Below are 10,645 nucleotides of genomic sequence, written 5' to 3'. Positions count from 1 at the left end.
AATTATAAATTATAACACACATTATCGTTTACTTAATTTTGAGGAGAAATTATGTTACAATTCGATAATTATGTTACAAGTGGCAACACTGTACCATAATCAAACAGTGACGTCAGTACGGACTGGCCATCGAAGAGAGAACTTCGACTCCAACAACTAAAAAAAAATGAAGAGATTGACATCTTGTCCTTTACATCAGTTGAAGCTTATACATTGCGTCAGAGGCGTTTTCTTGTGATTCAAATACTCAGAGTAACAAAAGACAATAGACAGACCTTTTGCATCCTTACACTAAACACTTTGTTTACGGGAAGTAAGTTGGACCATAAAACAGTGGCGGTTGGTTTAGTTTATAATCCGAGTGATATTATATATTTATAAAATAAATCATTTCAGGTGAAAATGTATTCTGTTCAAATAGTTCCTACAGGAAATCTAATTTATTATGATTATGGAAATGGTGCCAGTTTTTCTACCACCTACTATATTTTTTTATGTATGGCTTTATAATAAAGCGCATGGTTTACTGGGTTTAAATTAAATTATTTCTAATGAACTAATTCATCACAATGATAAATGTTAATTTCAAAAGTAATAAACTTTGTTTCATGAAATCAGATGAAGAAGTTACCAATTTTGAATGAAATCACATAAAAATATCAAACCTCAATCGTAATTATAAATATTCATGATTTCTAATAGAAAATTATTTATATCGGACCTCACAAACCGTACCGCTTGTTCATCAAATCTGCAAAGTTCATTACTTTTGAAATTAACATTTATCGTTGTTATGAATTAGTTCATTTGAAATAATTTGATTTTAACCCAGTAAACCACGCGCTTCATTATAAAGCCATGGGTACATAAATAATAATCTAGTAGCTGGTAGAAAAACTGGCCCCATTTCCATAATCATTAATAATAAATCAGATTTCCTGTAGGAACTATTTGAACAGAAAACATTTTCACCTGAAATGATTTATTTTTTAAATATATATCTCTCCGATTATCAACTAAACCAACCGCCACTGTTTTATGGTCCAACTTACTTCAAATGTAAACAAACTCTCATTATCCGCCACCCCCCCCCCCTTACCACTAAGTTGTACAGAACAGGATACTCCGATACCCGTTCAAATACATGTATTGGTATATGCATGGAAACTCTATGCAGTGCTGCTTCAGGGCAAAAAAAAATGTACGAAAATGACAGATGAAAATGTATGCTTTTCGCTATAATTGTATAGCACCAATGGTCGCCAACATCAGAATAATTGACAAGTGACAGCTTCAAGCATGATGCAAACATGGATTGATGGAATAAAGCGATTTGCGCATGCGCAGACGCCATTATATGTAATGTATTTCGATGTGGTTATTACAACATATTGATTTGATTGCCCGCATTAAAAATTCCTTCAGCTGTTCCACTCTCTGTCTCAATTAAATATAAGAATCTATCATACAAAGATTTATTTTTCCAACAATTACTAAACACGTTTTCATGCTTATATCTGTAGCTTCATCGATGACAATTGAAAAATGAATTCTCTTCAGATCATTTACTATCTCATTTTTGAAATTTGGCTTTAAATGTCCGACGATTAATTGGGTAGTTTTCTTTCTTTTCGAATTGATTCCTTTGGCAATTTCAGAATCAACAAATGCACTTATGCAAAAATCTGCAAAAGTATTCATTAGTGATAATGTTGAATCATGTTTACATGTACACTGTGTCCAAGATAAGAATGAACAACATGGGGATATCGGAAACGGTGATATGTGGTCGATTGAATTAGAGAAAAGTAGCGCATTTATATGCCTAATAAATAATGGGGACACCTAATGCATCATAATGTATAAGATAGAAATCGCAATACACAGAAATTTACTCCATCATAACGTCAAATGATAGAAATCGCAATTGATCATATAGTACAATGATGCACTGTTTGGAACCTTTGGTGTAGTAATGAATATAACTGGAGTTTTTTCCCAACACCAAATCGTTATTTTTAACACCTCGACACGTGTTTGGATCATCTTCAAAGAGGAAGATTACAACTAGGAACTAGTGCGAGCTAATCCTATTCATGCTATGAAAGTAACCCATACAGGTAAATAACCTCATCTATTACTTTACAATATATGTTTATATAAAACAATTTTCAGCTATATAAAAATTAATTTCGCAATATTGCCTATCCAAATTTATTTTTGCAAAAATAACATTTATTTTTGCAATATTGTGAAATTAATTTTTATATAGCTGAAAATTGTTTTATATAAACATATATTGTAAAATAATAGATAAGGCAAAATTGTAAAATTAATTTAGGTTGGTATAACTGTATGGTTGGTACGCCTAGATGGTTAACCTGTATGGGTTACCTTTATAGCATAAATAGGATTAGCTCGCACTAGTTCCTAGTTAGAGACAAAAATGGAAGCAACATAAAACAAAGCCTTGAAAGAGGACAACGTAAAACTCCGGGAAACCCTAGACAAACTGGTCAACCAAATGGCAGACATGAACAAAAAATTCGACCAGATACTGGCCGAAAACACAGCAGTGAGAAAAAAGTTGGTAGAGAAAGAAAAAACAAAACCCGATGGAAAAACGAAGAAACCAGAGAAAAAACAGAAGGAGACTAAAACTCCAGACACAGGAAAAATCGACAAAGTCAGCCGAGAGGAAAAGGGTAAAACAAAGAAACGGAAAGAGAAGCCTCCCAGAAGAGGCAATGCAGAACATAGGTAATCACCGATACGGAAACAGAGGACGGTTTTGAAAAAACCGAAACAAGGAAAGCAAGAAAAGCCAAAAAAAGAATCGTACGGATAATAGCAGTGGACAACAAAATAGAAGACATGGAAACGGAAACAACAGTGGTACCAACGGAAACAGAGGTACCAATCAAAAGCAATAAAGACCTACCAGAGGTACCAGTATGGCCGGCAGTCCAGCCAAACAAGGCTGTCGAGACATCAGGGGTGCCAACTCAACCCCCAGTAGATCCGTCTAAACCTCCGCCGGTCGTCTTACACGATAAGACAAAGTGGACAGATGTGGCCCGGGAGTTAAATAAAAGAAGAATAAACTTCGCAAGAGCCAAGCTCACCAGCGAGGGAATCACAATACACACCGACGACGAAGACAGCTGGAGGCGCTGTACAAAATACTTAGAGGAAGTCCGACTGGACTTCCACACATATACGCTGAAGCGAGAAGTCCCACTACACGTAGTAATACGGGGGATACCGGACAACATAGAGGCAGAGGATGTTGCAGCCGATCTAAGAAAACAGGGATACGAGGTCATAGAGTGTCATAGGATGACCTCTAGAAAAACCAAGTTGAATCTCCCTCTCTTCCTGGTTAAGGTCCCCAAAAACCAGGACGCCATATTCAAGATAAGGACGTGCGTGAATTTGATCGTAGGGGCGGAACCACAGAGAGTGAACCGCCGAAACATAGCGCAATGCCACCGCTGCCAATATTTTGGCCACGCGCAGAGGTGCTGCCACGCATCGGCGAGATGCGTGAAGTGTGGGGAAAACTACATAACGAGCGCGTGCGAAAAGCCACGAGAGACACCGGCAAAGTGCGCCAACTGCCTGGAGGCGCACCCAGCCAGCTATCGGGGATGCAGGATGTTCCCCAAGCCAAGGACGTCACCCCAACAGCAACAGGGAGGAAGAAGGCCGCGACAAGCAGAGAACCAGCGGCCTCAAACCCAGCAGTCAAGGAAAACGCAAAATGAAAGCCACACCACCACAGACACGAATAAGATAATCTCTGTCCTAGGAAGCCTGAACTCAGACCAGCAAAAGATCGCGCAAGCGGTCTTAGCAGCCCTAACCCAAAATACAAAACGTTAATGCCAGAGCGAATCCCAGAAACCCTAAGAATAGGATCCTGGGATATCAACGGCTGGAGAATCAGGAAGGATGACCTCCTGGAAATGCTGTCGCGGCTAGAAATAGACATCATGGCACTACAGGAGACAAAAATTAGGACTGAGATGAGATGTCGTATCCCAGGATACAATACATACAGGGCAGAGAGGCCAGGGGGACGCAATACCGCGGGGGGCGCTGCGTTATTAGTGAAAGCAGATTCAATACAGTACGAAGACAGGAAACCAGACATAGCAATCGGCGAAGCCATAGCGGTCAAAGTCAAGACTAGTCGCTACGACCAAATAAGAATAGCATCAGTGTACCTTCGCCCACAATCCAGAGAAACAAGGCTAGAACGAACGGATATGGTAGAAATATTCCCAGACCACTTACCAACAGTAGCCATCGGCGACTTTAACGCCAAATCACGACAGTGGAATTGTATGTACGGAAACGCGAGAGGAAACGTACTAATAAGACTACTAAAAGAATTTGAGGAGATAGCAGTGGTGGCACCGCACACTCCAACTCACTACCCACAAAGAGGCATAGAACAACTTGCCGACATCCTCGACATCGCACTGGTACAAAACATCGAAACAACGGAGATGGAAGTGCTAGACGAAGGGTCGTCAGACCACAACCCCGTCCTATTTTCAATAGGAAGAGGCGAAGTAGAAAACCCAGTTAAGCGAGTAATTAACTGGAATAGATTCAAGCGCGCCATACACGATGCGATGGGAGACATGCCACGCATCGAAACAACCGAGGATCTGAGGAACGCTGTGGACCAACTACAGCAAGCAATAATCAGAACGGTGAACGAAAGCACATGGGAAGTCCCTGCCCCACGCTTCAACTTCCATGACCACCTCCCACCAGAAACGGTGGAACTGATTAGGATAAGGAGAAGACTGATAAGACAGTTCCAGAGAACTCGAGCACCTCTGGACAAAGCTTGCATGAACAGAGCCAACCGAGGGCTGAAGGAAGAACTAAAAAACATCAGAGACAGACAGTGGACTATCCGTCTAGAAGAGTTGAATACCGAGGATAACTCTGCATGGAGAATGCAGAAGATACTAAGGAACGGACCTCGTCAGCCATGCCCGCGTATACGCGGGGATCGAGAGGCAGTGCAGAGAGAACAGAGTCCCTCTTATAGACGAAGTAGAAGAAACAGAAAGACAGGTGGAAAGAACGGCGCGAAGAATAAAGAATCGACGAACGAACACCCAACCCCTGGCCACGACATCTCCCGAGGAGGTGAAAGGCATCTTAAGACGCCTAATCACTCGGAAAGCCCCAGGCCCGGATGGAATAACGAACCGGGCACTGAAAGTCCTGCCCCGAAAAGGCATAGCAGCCATCACAAACATCGTGAATGGCATACTGAGACTGCAGCATTTCCCGCGCCCGTTCAAGGAGGCAACGGTAATTCACATACCGAAGCCAGGAAAAAACCACCTGCTCCCGCAAAACCACAGCAAAGTGGCGGAACGCGTTATCCTAAAAAGAATAGAGGAACAAACAAACGAACTGGGAGTCATTCCGGACGAACAGTTCGGTTTCAGATCGGAACACTCCACCGAGCTACAAGTCATCCTAAGGGTCGTGGACTTTGCAACAGAGGGATTCAACCTTGGCAGAGGACGCAACACCGGAGCCATATTCCTAGACGTCTCCAAGGCGTTCAACAGAGTGTGGCATAACGGACTAATAGCGAAGATGAGCGATTTCGGCTACCCGGAAACAATGGTAAGATTAATCGATTCCTTTTTAGAAAACAGGGCGTTCCATTGCAGAGTGGGAAAGGAACTCTCGACAACCCGACAACTAGAAGCAGGAGTCCCGCAAGGCGCGGTCCTTTCGCCACACCTCTTCTCTATATACACAGCAGACGTGCCCGGGCCAGAGAACGGCAACGAAAAGCTGGCTCTCTATGCAGACGACACGGCCCTGCTGGCTAGATCCAACAGCGCAACTCACGTTACCAGGTACTACAGCAACAAGTAGATAGACTAGAGAAATGGGCAAACCGATGGAAGATCGCAATTAACCCTGACAAGAGTCAGGCGATATTGTTCAACCGGAGGCGTCGCACACAACCGGAAGGACACGTCTTTTAAAACGGACAAGAGATTCCTTGGAAGGAAAAGGCCAAATACCTGGGGGTTACCTTGGACAAAAGACTGACATTCCGGGCTCACGTAAGGGAGAGAATCGGGATGGCGAGATCGGCCAGACACAGCCCATACAACAACGGATATCTTATGGATGTACGATGGATATCCATTATATATCAATTTATATCCAAAGGATATCTCATGGACATCCATAAGATATCCTCAGTCCACCAACTTGGACGTCCATAAGATATCCGTGAAAGACGTCCATAATATATCCGTGAAAGACATCCATAATATATCCGTGAAAGACGTCCATAATATATCCGTGAAAGACGTCCATAATATATCCGCAAAGGACGTCTTTAAGATATCTGCCATGGACATCCATAGGGTATTCGTGAGTTAAGTCCATAAGATATCCATTACGGACGTCCATGAGATGTTCTCATGGACGTGTATATTTTATATTGTTATAATTGATTTTGGTCGACATGTGTGGGACAATAGGTGACGAGTGTTTCCTAATAGTAGATTAAAACATTTTGGGATGTTATTCGACAGTAAATTTTAGTACGAAAAGCTCATATATAAATATCTGCTATCAGCAGCAGTTAAAAAGAACAATATATAATCTTGATTCAAGTGTATTTGTGTTAACATTTCATTAAACTGTCAGTTCAACAAGCCAGTATTCTATATAGTATTGAATAACGCAAGCATATTACTTCAATATTGGAGATATAAAATAGTTTAAAAAATATAATGGTTCATTTGTTTTTCGAGGACCTAGTATACCATAATTTGTAGAGCAACTGAATAGAAAAAGAATTAGTGCAAATAATTTGTAATGAACATATTCAATGATTCCTAATATAAAAAATTTAACTATTCAACTAAATTTTTAAGGAGCTGTAGCTGCCTAAGAAATCATTTTATGATTTTCAACATTATAAACCATCTTTTATATGAAGGTTCAAGTTTTTCAAAAAAAACTTATCCAAAAATATCAGTCTATATTCTTCAGTACAAAATAATATTAGTCTGCATATTATTCAGCACAAACAAAATCCATTAGAAAAATGATATACTAACAAAAACTCGTTTTGAAAACTGTAGCATGGAAATGAAGAAATTATCCTATCTAATAAAGAACATTGAAAAGAAAATGACGAAAAATAATTTAAAAAACTAATAAAACTTTGGTAAACAGTATCACTGAAATAACTTTAGAAACTCATTATATTTTTGTTATGGGTAGAATAAAACACTGTTTTGGGTTTCTTCTACACTAACATTTTTCTTCAGTGATGAAATATGTCTCTCCTTAGCTCTTCTCAGCCATGCTTTGATAGCATCTTCTGTAGATTTTTTGTTTTCTGATACGCAACAAATGTCAGCAGCTTCTGCAAAAAAAATATTTCCCAATAAAAAAAAGGATACAGCATATTTAAATATGCTCAATTAAACATTCCCTCAACTTCATTAGTTAACAAATTAATATGTGTTACAGTGATTAATTGTTTACAGCCTTTTCTTCACCAAACAGTTTGGAAAAACAAAAAATACCGATTCCATAAAAGAAGAATTACCAAAAACATAGACAAAACCTTTGATGATGTGTACACCATCCACAAACAGTCAGTTAGAAGTTAGAAGGGGTAATTATAATGCCTTGGGTATTTGCCTCATCAATTCTGACAGACAAGACATCATCACTAGGTTGGGCATCAGTGATATCATCACTACTCGAAGTGGAGGTATTCACGAGGTCTTATATTGGAAAATGATGAATCATTGGTGTCGATAGTCTCCAAACAGGTGGATGATCCTGCACTGCCTTGTAATGATTTTAACTCCTTTCTTGTTCTCTTGTATATTTTATGAAGCATTTTTTTTTCTTTTAACATTTTGTTTTTCCATCTTTCAACACTATTCAAAATGCGTTTTCGTATAAAAATTTGATTATATAGCTATGTCAGGTAATAAAATATTTAATGGAATATTTACCTGCTTGGACTGCTTTTAATAAGATTTACAAATCAAACACCGATTCAAATAAACATCTAAATGGGAACATAACAACTAATAAAAACATTAGGTACTTCACAAACAGTGATGTTTTTCGGGAACGAAAAATTGTGCCAATACAAAAATGAAAATTGTACTAAATTACGTTTAATTGTACTGCACTATGTAATATCATGGAACATCATAATAATATAAGTGTTCTGTGAATCTATGATCATATTATGAATATATGAATCATAATACAGGGGTGGGTGGAATTTTCATATCAAAACATGTACATAACACTTTTTTCAAATCGTCCTTTTTCTTGCATAATTTATTTTTTACATGATCTGAAAATAAGGCATCCAGAACCAGAATCAAAAAATAAAATGTAGATATTGCACAAATTATGCCAGGCAAAAGTGAATGAAAGACAAAAACTCTTTTAATATTTATTGAAACAAATTAAATTTGAACAAAATAGTACTTCTTCAATTTGACAGTTTAACTGTAACTAAAATTAACTCTCCGAATCTACTAAATCAAATTATTAGGAACTTTCCTTTCACTAAACTTATCACAGGATTAAATGATAATTCTCACATTAGGACTCGTATCTCATAAATTGGATACGTCATCAACTTCAGTATCATTAATTAAATTTTGTCCTTTAAAATATTTAAGTTCCCACTTTGGGACAGATTTTGCAAAGTAAACACTTTGTTTTACATGCAATATACTGTTGCAGGTGGATATTTTCAATCTATTCCTTACCCTATTTTTAATTGAGTTAAGGCTCGAGAACACCCTTTCAGCTGCTGCTGATAAGTGTGGCAGGCAGAGAACTATTTTAACAATCACCATTAGATTCGGAAACATTGGCTGTGCTAATTCATTTTTGGTTTTAACTATTTGTCGCCAAAATGAGGTCACATCTGATTCGTTAAAGGAGTTTGCCATTTCACACATTATTTGCCATTCTGTATTAACAGTTTCCAAATCCAATTTCAAATATGGAAATAAGTGATACCATTCTGTAATAGACCGCTTAGATCCATTTATAATTTTATTAGGAATGAAATTGCTAGCAAACATCAAGTGAGGGTCTTCAAAATTGAATCTTCGTCTAATTTGTATTGAAACTTTAATCAAAAAGTCCAGACACCTTAATTTAAAATTGTGCAATTCTGTAGGTGGAATATTTAGATTAGGATCTTTTTCGATGACATCAACCTTAGCACCTAAATACAGTTCTTCTAAAGGTAAAAAATTATTTGGATTATTGGGTACAATTTCATTGAGTTTCTTCTCTTTAATTACTGTTTTCTTTATAAAACAATTCAGTAAGCATTTATAAAAAGTTGTTAAATTATCCAACATTTCTGGGACTTTTGGCTGTTCACTCTGTAAATTCAGATTTAATTTTGATATTAATTTTAGCACATATGACAGGAAACTCAAATACATTTTGAAAATTGGATTTTTCAATGCATTGTAAATGGCCCTAGCTATCAAATCTTTGTGATCTATGATTCTATGCTGGAAATATAGTGTGAGGGATCTCCATTGCTCCAAAATACGATCAACTACCATCTGAAAAAAATTGATGACTTGTGGATTCATATTTTCATTACTATTACTACTCACTCCTCTGGACAGCCATCTTGTGGTACTGAAATATAAAATTTCATGATTTTTTGTGGAACAAAAATCTTGGAATTCGTTTTGGTTTTTCCTTAATATAAAAAACAATAAAATAATTGCGTCACAGTGTCAACGTCAACACTCAACACTGTCAAGTTGACATTTGACACTGTTGACAGTGTCAACAAAACATCATTTTATTATGTTCATGGGTCATGGCCCATGGGGACTGTTATCGAGATCGTGCGTTTGACAAAGTATCGACAGAATGAAATACAGCGATATAATATACGTATGCTGGACTGCGATACATCATCTGCATATTAATTCATAACTCGAGACTATTGTCTATCTGTCAAATGTCGAATAAAAATTTTATTTTTTAGAAAAAGAAAGCAAAATTGTACTAAAATGGCGAAAGAGGTACTGCCGTACTGCATTTAGTTCGATTGTACTAGATTCAGTACAATTGTACTGCACGTAACATCACTGTTCACAAACTACGGACCACACGTGTCTCTTTTCCCAGTCTTTGACGTTTGACCAGGCAATTCAACATGCAACATGAAACGTCAAACGGCATGCTCAGTTGCACTTACAGTGTTGCTACAGCTGTTTGACAAGAACTGCATGGTAGATCCGTGGTTTTTGAGCAGAGAATTGGTAAATATGGTGAAAAGTACATATCAGAAAAATAATAATAAGTCCTTTAGATAATATCCAGTCATGTCTGGGAGGATATCCAGTTTTTCAATATCTTATGGATATTCAATTTTGGATATCTTATGGTTATCTGTTTTGGATATCTTATGGATGTCAAAAATATGTCCTCGGGAGAATATCCAGTTTTTGGATATCTTATGGATATTCAATTTTGGATATCTTATGGATATTCAATTTTGGATAGCTTATGGTTATCTGTTTTGAATATCTTATGGATGTCCAAAATATGTCCT

General features: G+C 37.7%; 2 long non-coding RNA genes across 2 annotated transcripts; both read right to left on the bottom strand.

The window, feature by feature from the left end:
• Positions 1-7,028: 7,028 nt before the first annotated feature.
• LOC141484250 (uncharacterized) lies at positions 7,029-8,146 on the bottom strand. The gene is made up of 2 exons (XR_012466546.1): positions 8,043-8,146; positions 7,029-7,438 (listed from the first exon to the last, which is right to left on the bottom strand). It is a non-coding gene; the product is annotated as an uncharacterized lncRNA (long non-coding RNA).
• A 339-nt stretch (positions 8,147-8,485) lies between these two features.
• On the bottom strand, positions 8,486-10,314 carry LOC141484249 (uncharacterized). Its single transcript, XR_012466545.1, has 2 exons — positions 9,693-10,314; positions 8,486-9,638 (listed from the first exon to the last, which is right to left on the bottom strand). It is a non-coding gene; the product is annotated as an uncharacterized lncRNA (long non-coding RNA).
• Positions 10,315-10,645: the final 331 nt, after the last annotated feature.

The sequence above is a fragment of the Leptinotarsa decemlineata genome, unplaced genomic scaffold (assembly GCF_025532065.1).
Source record: "Leptinotarsa decemlineata unplaced genomic scaffold, Ldec_3_MD MMD2_tig00005331, whole genome shotgun sequence".
In the NCBI taxonomy this organism is placed as follows: domain Eukaryota; kingdom Metazoa; phylum Arthropoda; class Insecta; order Coleoptera; family Chrysomelidae; genus Leptinotarsa; species Leptinotarsa decemlineata.
The sequence above is the reverse complement of the archived record's forward strand: the minus strand, read 5'-3'. Positions and strand labels throughout refer to the sequence as shown.